This window comes from Gossypium hirsutum, chromosome D12, assembly GCF_007990345.1.
Source record: "Gossypium hirsutum isolate 1008001.06 chromosome D12, Gossypium_hirsutum_v2.1, whole genome shotgun sequence".
NCBI classification, from domain to species: domain Eukaryota; kingdom Viridiplantae; phylum Streptophyta; class Magnoliopsida; order Malvales; family Malvaceae; genus Gossypium; species Gossypium hirsutum.
Genome location: NC_053448.1, coordinates 56,933,073 through 56,946,152, shown reverse-complemented (window position 1 = coordinate 56,946,152; position 13,080 = coordinate 56,933,073). Strand labels below are relative to the sequence as shown.

Below are 13,080 nucleotides of genomic sequence, written 5' to 3'. Positions count from 1 at the left end.
CCCGTATAACTTGAGCTCTTAGATCAGCCCCACATCGTGAAAATGGAATGAAAAATAAATTTAAAAAATATATAGAAAAACGCCTAATGAGTGTCATAGCCAAGTTTAGATCCTAGGACCGGTGGGTCATGGATCCACCACGCTTCTGCTGCACCACTCTAATTTTTTACTTTTTTTTGAAAAATATTTTATAGTACTATTTTTATGTAACATACGATAATGAATGCCATGCTAGAGTGCTGCAAATTTAATCGTCTTCGAAGAAGGAAGAATAAATTTGATCCCAAATTATATGTTTGCTTTAACAATTGCTTTTTTTTTTCTGGTGAATCAGTAATCCAACTAAAGTTGGGTTTCACATGAACTCGGAACTCAATTCTTGTAAGTAGAGACAGAGGGACACAAAAACTTTCTGCATCTTATTATATTAGGGAAAAAAATGAAATTTCCTGTGACTTCTAATTCACAAAAATCTCAAATGTGTTTCTGAAACAATACTCAAAAGGTTGAAAAAAAAAAGCCTACTGCACTTGATGCTCTGTACAACTTGAACAAAATTTACAGTGGAAACTGGAAAGCAGTTGTTGGAGCCGTAGCAGCTGAAGTTAGAAAGGCCTCAGGCTGATTAATGCAAGTGAGAGCGTAGTGATCCTTTGAAGTCAAGACATAGGTTCATAGGCCCAAAACCATCTGGATCCGGACAGAAGAGGGAGAAATCTTGGATTTCTAGATTAGCTATGTGCCAATCAACAAAACGAGCTTGTGTTGACTTCAACAGTACAAGTATGGTAGGAAAAAGCCACCATTTGTCATCTTCCCTGTTGCCAAATTCCATATATAAATATCTTAAAAAGACTTCATCAACCTATCCATCCTATCACTTCACAAGGTATACCACTAACATCTACATAAACTAAGCTTGTAAATAATCTTCTATATCTATTTCCTTAGGAAGAAACGTGGACTCTAAAAAAGTTTCAGTGTCACCTAATATTTAGTTAAGGTTCCAAGAATTCTATTAGATCAATAAGAGTTACAATGAAAAAATCTTCACCTTCTCGTGTTCCAAGAATTTTCCTGGTCAGGTGGCTGGAAAGCAGAGATTCCATAATGTATCATGCCACAGATGAAAGCCACAGCCTGCACAAAATAAAATAGGCATATGTTAAATAAACTATTGAGTCCTATTCACATGGTAACGTAATGCAAGACTCAGTGCTTTATGAATTACATAAAATGCACATTCCTCCCCTTGTTATATTTGCTACTGCATATCATTTTAAGAAAATGCGGAGAAAAATCTATCTTGAGGGTGTAGAGGTTTTCTCCTTGACTAGTAAGTAATATCAGATTCAGTGCTTTATGGTATATTGCAAAATTCCTCCTTTTCCATATTGGAAATACATATCAATTTAAAAAACCATGGAAAAGAATCTACCTTTTCTTTAAACTGTTTAGTGCTTTGTAGACAAAAATACATCTTTATACAATTTTGGGTGATTACACATTGTCTTTGCATCAGTAATTCAACACAATAAGAACAAAACCCAGAATGAGCTGCTTACGAGTGTCAAGATGTAGCATCACAAGGAATATAACGTATCGAAGCTCTCCGAGCTCTTTACTGAACAAGCATTCAACCACTGGGGAGGAGAAGTAGTGATAAAGGAAGAATAAGTAAGACAGCAAGGAATGCCCCAAGAGATATCCAATAGAACTGAATCAAAGTAAGAAGGGTTACGGCAAATCTACCAAAAGCATGGTAGTAAATAGGAACTGAAGGGAGTCCTGAAACACAAAATCAAGCATAAGGTGATAACAATTCATAAAACAGCCCATATGAGTGAGTTATACAAGAAAAATCTCTACATAACTGATGACCAATAGCGTGGCTATTGTCACTAAGAGAAAAAATGGGAAGAAAATGTCTCTTTTAAATTCTAAAGATTCACGTAGCATCATTTATAAAGACCTCCATTAATCCCCCTATGATCTTTCTACGAGATAATGCATGGAGTCGGATATGGCCAACTCTGCTGATAAGATGTTCGAGGCTTTTGCCCGCAGATGCAGCATTTTCCTGAACCATTGACCACCAAACAGCCAATAAGCAAATAATATTTACAGAGATAAAAAAACACCATTCAAATATTGGAAACCTTATCATGGGCATTAACTGAAGTGCTAAAAGGAAATTTTCTTCATACATTCAGTCAGTAACATAAGTTCCTGACAACAAATAATATTGGTAATGAAGGGCAGGATATATAAATTAGAACCACTCTGCAAATTGCCTGGCCAAAAGTAGATCCAACTCATATATGATCAGATTCTGTGTTTTATTTGGACTGATAGAAAATCTAAGAGGCACTGTTACTTGAGGCTACCTTGGTATTCATCATTGCTTCTGTCAGACAAATCAGGTTGGTGCAAATTCTGAAAGATATAGTCATGACGCACTACCAAGATACCGGAGTTGAAAGACCCAGAAGCTGTTGCTTGAAACCAGCCTAGCTCAATTTTAACCCCCATGGAATCTAAGCTGAGATTCCTGACTAGCTATCCAATTCATAACAGGAACTAATGCAGGAACGGATGGATCCATGTCTCACAGTCCTCAACTGGCATTCAAACCATCCACCAAGCGATTCCAAACAGTGATGGCACATACTGGGAAGAGCACAGTTCTTTCAGTCAGATGATATTAAATCAAGTTATGACAAAAGCTAGTGAAAATTTATAAAACATCCAGGACACCTGGCCAACAAGATTAGTCAACAATGTATCACTATGAAGATTGTAGGGTGACATATAGCTTCCATCCCCACCAAATATTATACACATGGGGGAATCTCTTTTCTATGATTGATACCATGTCCACTTGCTCTCATCGCCACCCAAGGGAAAAGTCTATGTATGCAACCATCAAATCAGGCGTTGATCCAACCTGCACAAATTAGGCACCAATATAAAGACATGATAAAGAAGATAAAATGTAGAGTCCTTCAAATATAAATATAAATAAAATATAAATATTAATATAAATATAAATAAATATAAGCAAGGAAGGCATGCATGGGGTTGATGTCTATCCACGCAATTTGCATAAAGGAAATGTTTACTCGGTAAACATCTTATGGTAGTTAAATCCCGATGATATAGAACCAAGTATCTTCTCAAAATCATAAACAACATCAAGGCAGTAAATAAAACATGGCATCAGAATAATTCAGAACTATATCTCAAACTAACAATAAGGAAATGATTGAGTAGATAAAGCTTAGCACTCTGGGATCCTTAAGATGGCTACAAAATAAAAAAAATGAGAAGCATAACCTTCATCCCTTGAGAGAAGCACGTGATCTGCAGAGCGAAGACATGAATGGCATATTCCGATCTGACATATTCTTGAATTCGATGTAACTTATTTTCCTGCCCCGCCCACTGCCGGTTTCCATGACCAGGCACAAGGATATGCAAGCAATGACAGTATACGTGCACTGAACCTTCCCACCAATCATATGTGGCAACTGAGTTGATCTCACCAATGAATCGATATTAAAGCATCTCATACCGACAGCTCAGTGAGGTTGTTTATTATGGATACTATTTTAGGCCCAAACCAGAAAAAAAGCTGGATTCTAACTACAAAAAAGATGGGGTTCAATAATGAATTCTAGTACAATAACAATATCCATTGCACCCCTATAACTAGAAAGCTTCAAGATGAAGTGTATCTTGCATCAACACCGAGCAAAACAGGGTGGCACTAGCTAGATGATTGCTATTCTCTCAGGGATGGTTTGTTAAGGGTCCTTTAGCACTCTACTTCACTGCACATTAACTCTCCTACCACCGTCACAACCAACCCTACAAAAATAAAAAGGCTACTATTCTAATGTGACCAGTAGGGTGTTAAACTGTTGGTTTACCGTGCAAAGAACGAAAGTTTTGGAAATAGCATAATACTTTTTTGGAGTTTTTTTTGGGGGGTGGGGGGTTAAGGGGTTATAAAATTTGAGTTCAGTAATGATCAATGCAACCAAAAAGCATTACTACTTGCATGTAATTTACATAGAGAATCATACTACTACATCAGCATAAAGAAAGTGCCATCATTTGATCTCTATGGTACTAAAATATTTTCTTACACTATCTCAATGATGGTATCAGGAGGGAGAGTAAGGAAGATGCCATGGTTCTCTAAAAGTATTGGGACCCATGAAGTACATTCTGTAAGCATGACACTGAGTCTCTTCAGCTCTGGTTCCCCGTACCTAGAATGAGAAAGTATATACAGTCCACAAAGCAATGTCATACAGTGATGAAACTGAATCCATTATAGATGTGCATATTCTACCTCTCAAGACCTCGCCACACTCAAAAAAGCTAAGCCAGGAAGATGACATATGGCTTTCAACAATATACTCTGATAGGGAAAGAAGGTATGGAAATGATGGCTGCTCGGATGCAATTACACAAAGAGCTGATTCAACAATTATCCTTAAAGTGTAACAATACACAAGGAAGCAAAAACTCCAACAGAAGAAGTGCAAAAGCCAAGGACCTCCAAATAATATATCAACTCCTCAAAAGGGGTATAGCAATTTGGCATCTATACTTTTCAGATAGCATTTATAGGGCAAAACGCTCACGGACTCCTCTGCACAAAATAGACACCCTAAAGTGAGACATATCATAATGGAAGACTTGTAAATAGAGATGAAGTATAAAAGAAAGTGCTGTAAACATGTACCTCGAACATATATGGAAATTAGCACGATCTGGAAGAAGCTCCAGAGAGCAAGGAGTGCAAAGTCTCATCAGGCCATCAATATCTTTATAGTGCCAATGGGGCATTCCTGTGAATAATAGTTTTAAGGAAAAACAGATTAGTTAAAACATCAAAAGTTTCTTAGTTAATAGCTAGATGACATACAGAACTGATACCAAAATCTAACCCTAGAAGAAAAAAGGACAATGGCATTGCATCTATATTGATGTCAGGTGAATAAGTTGGAAGAGTTGAACGGTTCATACAATATGTGAATGCACAAATTAAGTTATTTATTACATGAATAGAACATAGGCAATTAGCAGCAAGCCAAGCCCCTAATTGATTAATGGTGACCAATTTCTCGTTATAATCTAGTAGTACACTGAGTAGCATTAGACAAATCAGATTATAGTATGGGAAGTAATATTTCTCTTGGAGCAACACTAGTAAACTCAAATTTGGTGTCCCATCATCATAGAAGAAAGAAAATTGGATGACATTTAGGAATGAAAAAAAAAAACATGTAGAAGTCTAATATCCTTTAGTTGCAACCTACAAAGAAATGCTATATAAAATATTTTCAAAAGAAATTTGAATTAGGATGGAGGTTGCTAGACCAAAGTAGCACAAGATTTAAAGAACTTTAGAGGAATCAGCATATAGTGCAAACTGAAACAATTATTGTAAGTATTCCGTAACATGACCCCATCAGTTGATGCATAACAGCATAAGGCTTTTGCTACAACACATAACATCTTGAAACACAAATTTTAAAAAATGTGTAACAGCTTTAAAATTAAGTGAAACCTTACCCTGCAAATGACCATAGAGGCCTTTTGGACACTTTTTCCCTGTTACTGTGCCCTTGTCCCCAAAGAGTCCACCATTATCTCCCGCACCTCCACTTCAACCATCATGATTGAAGTAGTCAGCTAGTATCAACACATTTCTTTTGGGAAGGCTTCTATGTAGGAATTGTAATAATTTCTTAAGACAACAGAAAATATGACACTACCCATTATTGTCCATGCAGCAGAGAAGACATTAAGTATTAAACCTTTCAAAGCTTTACTTGAAAAAACTCCTGTCATATGATAGTGTTTTCCTAATAATCTGATGATACAAACAAATAGCAAGTCGATGGTCATAGTGGAAAAGAACTCCACCTAATTTCTGCGGTATGCGTTGGTAACTCCTTTATCTGATACTAAATATCAAGCAGCTAGGCAAATAGCAAAATCAGGAGTATCCTAAAATGTTTGTGGTATTATTATCCATATAAGAGTTAAATAATCAACAAATCGTTAGCGACTGTAATTACTTGACATTATAAGAAATAATGGCTTTTTGCACTAAAGAGCATACTACTATAATGAACCACTGGTAGTAGCAACTGGAACATACTCATCCCCAATGCCTATCATAGACCAGTCAAAATGCACTCTCCCACCACACCACCACCACCACCAAAGGACCACCATTTCCCCAACAGTTATAAAGATGAATTTACTGCAAGTATAAGCTCTTGAAGGAAAGAAGAACCGTTCCACCAGAACCTCCACCAAGCCCACCGATTAATGAGCCATTATCATTATGTTGCTTCACCAAAACTCTGGCCATCGGCCGTCAAAGAGCCATAAATGCTAAGTCTAGCAGAGGCCATTGCGCTGATCCCATTACTAGCAAAGACACAACAATAAGTCAGTCACATAATCAATGCACAATGCCAGAGAATATAAAAATGATAGCAGAATATTATGTATAAAATTTGCTACCACATTAATTCTTGAAAGATAGTAGCTCGCATACATGTTAAATTCCTAAATGAACAACTATTCAGACAGAATATTTTGGCAATTCTTCAACAGAAAACTCACCAATCATTCCTCCTCCAAATACATGTCCAAATGAATGAGTTGGACCCTGCTCCACTTCCCAATTCACAGGAAGATCAGCATCACCATATCATGACCACCATTGCTAACTCTTCCATTGAAATATCCAGCACCCCACGTCCCCCATGCCCAGCACCACTACCAGCTCCATCTAGATAGTTTCCTTTTCCTATACCTTTGCTGCAACCTAAAATTAGGGTCTATAAAATTAGAAATGTTAAGAAAAGCATGATTCATAATTCATAGAAATCAATAGATTATTAGCATGACTGCCTTGTAGAGTATAAACGTGGAAATTGGAGAAATATAATAGACAAAAATGGATAAATATCAACACTGGCGGATTATACTCTCTGTTACCTAATTCAGATGCGGTAATCAAACCATCAGCATCAACAGTAACTGTTCTTGCCCTGTGAATGTGAAATTATACTTCCCTTAATGATCCCATTAACAAGTAAGGTCCTCAACTCGACAAATCTGCAAATTGATCAAATATAAGAATTTAGAAATTTAACTATGCCACATCATAATAGCACCCTAATGCTACCAAGTGAACCAGGAAGAAGACCACATAAAACAATATGGTGCATGTTCTTCCTAACCCCTTTTCCAAGGTATGAAAACAATCCATTTAAGAAAGCATGTCTTTCTCTTTTGGTGATAAACTGGAGTGAGATGACAAGATGCTACTTCTCATTTACTATATATTCTCATTGTTGCAAAATCAATTCAAACCTTGCAACAAGAAAAACAGATGGATTATTCTGAACCTATATGCTTTCCCTTTATGGACAGCATGGTTACCCGTATATTGATTCATTCTCTTCTTGAACACTGAAGATTGTCACTTTCCCAAAATAATTCAACACATTTTTTTTCAACTTACATGTGCTTGACATGATGGAAGTTAGCATTTCAAGTACATTATTTTGTTAAGCAAGACTTCTTAATACTCTTTTAGAATTATATCAATTAATTCATTAAAACAACATCCATGGGATAGATTAGCACAATTCTCACAAGGAAAAAGAAGTGAACACAAATTAATTTGGCATCAGCAAATAATTTGAATTTAAATATATTTCTACCTGAAGAGAAAAGGACAGTGTATAATTAACATGGCAATCATCTGGAGGAGTTATCAAATCAATTGGGCCATGTTTGGCTCTCACAAAGGGAATTTGTAACCCTACAAAAACACATAAGGATGATAGTTGAAAGAAACCTCAGATATTTAATTCTGCCACCAAATGTTCTGAAAAAACCATCAAAAAGAATTGAAATTCACACTCACACGCTTCTACTAGCTCATCACCCATTGGAGCTTGAAGTAAAGAACCTGGCCCAACCTATAACATGCAAGGACTTAAAACAGAGATAACAAATGGATAAAATAAGATAAATTTAGCTCAACAAAAATAAAAGGAGTCGACATATTAGAAAATATTAGAAAAGTTGGGGAGGAGGAGACAAATAAAAAGAAAGGGAAAAAGAAGGAATAGTTTCAAAAAACAAGTAAAATACTAGAAAGTTTCTTAATCAGATTCTAAAGACTAAAGGTAACCTGGCGAAAACTTATTGTCTGCAGTAGTATTGGTCAATATATTTTTGCAGAAACCTTGACCCAGACAGATTCTCACAAACTATTACCTCAATTCTACTATACATGTGGATATCAAGATTCTTTAGAGAATTCATGTCATATGCTTTCTTAAGGTATACAAGCAGAATATTAGGGATGTTGCATAAGGTTCTCACATGTATGAAGAAAGGCTTCTCTTAAAGAATCTCGATTATTACACAGAATATTAGACATAAGTTGTTGAATCATCCAGCATTCACAAATACCACAATATCATAGTATTCTAGAGCCATCCTTGCAGAATTCATACAGGTATATATATAGACACACAGCTAAGCATACTTGAGGATACTTTTACACACACAATTGCAGCACAGTTAAGCTATTACATCCTCTAATAAGTATAGAGCAGAAAGCAGTAATTCATGTAGTAATGGCTTACTGTTATGTTATAAAACAGAGACAAGGAAAGCCGCTGGCCTTGAATTGCATCACCCTGACCAGTTAACATCAGCAGTCCTTGACCATATACACCCAAGTTTGCATTTGAATTAATGACAGAGTTTCCCTGCAAGACAATGGATCCACATAAATATCTAACGCTTTTAATCAACCAGGGGAAGATGAGAAATAAGAATAAGAAATAACAATGAAATTTATGAGAAGTTCAAGCATCATACCCTTAGAACAACCAGATTCCTACTTCAAGGATAGATGCAGTGACAACTGTATTCCACCACCATCTATTTGAATTTTGGAGTTCCACATAAGCAACATTTTGACAGAAACCCTAAATGCACCAAATACCTTCATTTTGAAAAGGACTTATTTAGAGTAATGATGAAATGAATAAAGAATAAAAAATAAAATGAAAAACATAAATCTTTCAAGCTTCACTAAGAGGCTACACAACTGTGTCACCTCTCATAACATAATGAAATGAAAATTGCAGGTAATAATAAATTAGTTCATCAGAATATCATCACACTACCTTAACAAAGTGCATAAACAACAATTGCATTACAAGGAGAAATAGTTAAGAAAGAATTCTGATCTGAAAACTTGAAACTAGTTATTGTCCCGATACATGCTTGGAAGGAATGGCACAAAGAAAAGTTAAAAAGGCAAAATCTATTATTACTCCACTCACCATGCACAAACAGTTCTTTAACCTGCTGGAAAGGTCGGGACAAAAATCTTGGTCATGAATTCATACTAAGTCAAACGATAAATGATCATCTTCCGGATGTACTCAAACTGTTAAAAAAAAACACTCGCACCCAACTACTACCACCTGATACGGCCACTACATATATAGTTCACCTCTATCTAAATGAAAATAATATCTAACATAGAACATTTGAAGTTTCCTCAGATAAACATAATAAAAACCAATGTAAATACCTTTATTGTGGAATCACTCATTAAAAGTTCTTCTGCAACAAGCTCAAATTCTGGTATTGGGTATGCAGACAACCCAAAGACAATTGTTCCTCCATGATATAGACTGATTTGACCTCTCACCCTCACAATGAAAAAGAATACTAAGAAAACAGCATGACTTTGGAAATTTGGAATACGACCACTATTCTAGAAGAACAGATGCTCCTAAAGGCAATGTATATCGACAAAAGAAATTGGAACCGGTAAGCTATGAAATATAAGAAAACATTAAAAAATATGATAAGTCTATGAAAAGGAGATAGCATGGAAGAAGATAGAGGTTAAACCTGAACTCTGGACCAAAGAAAGGAACCAAAACTTTCGCATTATTCTCCACAAAAACATTTGACCAAATTGGTCTAGTAGGAAAATCAAGCAAAGGAGTTTCGGTTCAGTGGTAACATTATCATTGCCAAACTCTTAGACTGAGTAAATCAGCATTGAAATATGTCCCAGCTGCTCCAGAATTTCCAGGACAGCCAAAACTAAAACCACATGACAAAAATGAAACATATAAATCAGCCCCATCTTACCACAGAAAATTTCATTACAATTACGTACTAAATTCTTATCCTTTATGGGTGGGTAAGTACAAACCATTACAGAAACCTTAACATCTTCTTGTATGCTGTAACAATGCAGAGATATTCTTCCACCACCACCACCACCCCATCCCATCCCACCAGCTGCACCTTATAATACCATATCCCTTCCTATGTAAAGAAACGGGATGCAAACATTTAGTCAAGATTAAAATCTAATTCATTGTTTTTAAATTTGTAGATGTTCAACATTAATGCCTCCAAGTGGCCAACAGACTAAGACACCATTGTTGGTCATTCATAAGCATCTTCTTCAGTACTAAAAAATTGTAGCATCTTGAAGAGTCATTGTAAAATAAAAAGCACCTATCAGAAAGCATCTGTCTCTTCAAACCAAGAAAAAAAAGTCAAAACAGAAGTAAACTACATGTGATTGGTTTTAGAGCTTTAGTATAAGATATTTCCGTATTCTCTGTAAACTAATCAAGCAAATAGAATGTCATTCTAACAAATAATAGACTCCCATCTTCTTGAATTTAAAACAGAAAAGCCTACTGTAGATGCTAACCATAGTACACAGTGAGAAACTGGCCAAAATGGAAATCGACAAAGAGGAACAAAATTTTTGGATAAAAATCCTAAATATTATCGATGAAAAATGTTACAAAATTAACTCAGGATTTAGTCAACTGATGTACCAACTCTATCATTGTAAAGATAACTCCAGTATAAATTGTCACTATCGCTGACGCAACTGCCCTTTCCAATATATTTATTATATCAATAAAATGCAGCAACAGAAACATTAAATCACTGACAATGTGGAATGGCTAGAATGCAGTAATTCACTAGCGAATCATTATTACAAGCATTTGCTAGAAGTAACATAAAAGCTCTTATATACAACCCTTTTATATGATGTTGTACATGAGCAGGAAGGGCAAAGCATATTTGAGTTTGCATTGAATGTCAGAAATGAAGGTACAGTTAACATACTTTGTACAAGTGCTCAAGCAATAGGAATTAGCATCAAATGCTAACAAACACCCTATAATGCAGAAAACTTGAAATATGGAAATTGGTTTGTTCAGGAGCCTTACTTACAGCTTCACAGCTCTTATATAGATACTTCCACCAGAACCTCCTCCCCCCTTTAGACCTCCATCTCCACCTTCAGCAGTTATAGATCCATTCAAATACAGCATGTCCTCGCAATAAGCTTAACTCGTCCTCCACCTTCCCCTCCAAGCCTATGTCCACCAGAAGCACTATCAACCTTACTACCACCTTTGCTCCCATAACTCCATGGTTCAGACAAAGTTGACCAAGCATAAACATCACCCTCCCCAAAAGTTGTCTTATTATTTTTCAAACATGACGCTCCCCGACCCCCATGTCCTCCACCAGCTCCATCAAAGCCAACAGCGTACCACTAGTTTGGGAGGTGGGAACCCGCCAAAGAGTGTTTGATAGCAGAATTCTGACCAACAGTCAAATTGGCAGCATAAATTACTACTGAACCAGCAACAACAGCAACATATGACCCAGATTACATGCCAACATGTAAAGGTAATCATACACCCTCTTAGGCATTCGATGAAACATGGGGAAGTATCTCCAAGTTTCCGAACCATGTATGTAAAGATGGAACTCAATACAAGTTTGAGTTTACAAGCAAGTAGAGCTGAATGATCCAACTCCTCCCAGGTCTCACAAGATAGAGAACATTTAGTGGTAGCGAAGCTGAATTTCAAAGTGGATAGAGGTGTCGCTAACAGATCATCACTCAAAACCAATCTAGGTTTCTGGAAAAGATTCTCTGACTGTTCAAACCAAGACAAAGGACAGATGTGTAAAGAGCCCAAACAGAATGCTCCAGCAGAGTACTGCCGCATTAGCAATGTAAGTTTTGCCATCCACTGCAGCTGACCATTAGATAAGTTGCATGCATGTAATACGCAAGCAAGTCTTAGCTTCTCACTCTACCAGACATGTTTATCATCTGATGCTTATCAGTAGAAAATTATGTACTTGAAAGCATTTTCTCATCCAACTTTATAGAATATCCCCTTTCTTAGCACCAAATTTGCATTGCCAACAATGCCTCAACGTATCCTGCCAGAAAGACCACACATTTAGACATGATTTCACAAAGACGTAATAATGAAAGATTACATAGACAACACGAAGAATAAGAACATATCTAGACCAGAAATATAAGATTAACTTAAAAAGATCTTGATAGCTTAGAAAACAAAGAGAGCAAAATCCTGTTAAGCAGATGTTTCCTGTACTGACACATAATTTTAACTTGCTATCTTCCTTCCTGGCATACAAGGATTACAGACCAGCGAACCTTATTCATAAGAAAAAAATTTAATTGTATTTTATAAGTAATATAGTTATATAAGTACTTGTCTACTGCCCTTCCCTTTGTCCGTCTAGGTAAAATATAATGCCGAACTCTTTCCTAATTCAACATCACTACTTTGAACTGGGCAAAAGTAGAGAAATGCATCTCTTGAACGGGTTCCAAGAATAAGCAATAAATCTGATCAGCATCACTACTTTTCCCAGTTAAATTACTTATTAATTATGTCAAATTCACGACAGAATAGTTCAAACAAATTTTCACTTTCACGATCAATGCCATTCCATAAAATCAACCACTAAGTTATCCACAAATTCAAAAATAAAATAAAATAACAATGCAACAATATCATGCAATGCAGTCACAAGCTCATTTTTTAATATCATAAAATAAAAACATTTCTAATAAACATTTATCAATCCATTTTTCTTTACTTATCAAAGTCAACCTCGCGCGATCTGTCGTTT

At 36.0% G+C, this 13,080-nt stretch overlaps 1 pseudogene; it reads right to left on the bottom strand.

Annotated features, from left to right (window-relative positions):
- Nucleotides 1-1,636: 1,636 nt before the first annotated feature.
- On the bottom strand, nucleotides 1,637-12,137 carry LOC121224574 (uncharacterized; annotated as a pseudogene).
- Between the last annotated feature and the right edge of the window lie 943 nt (nucleotides 12,138-13,080).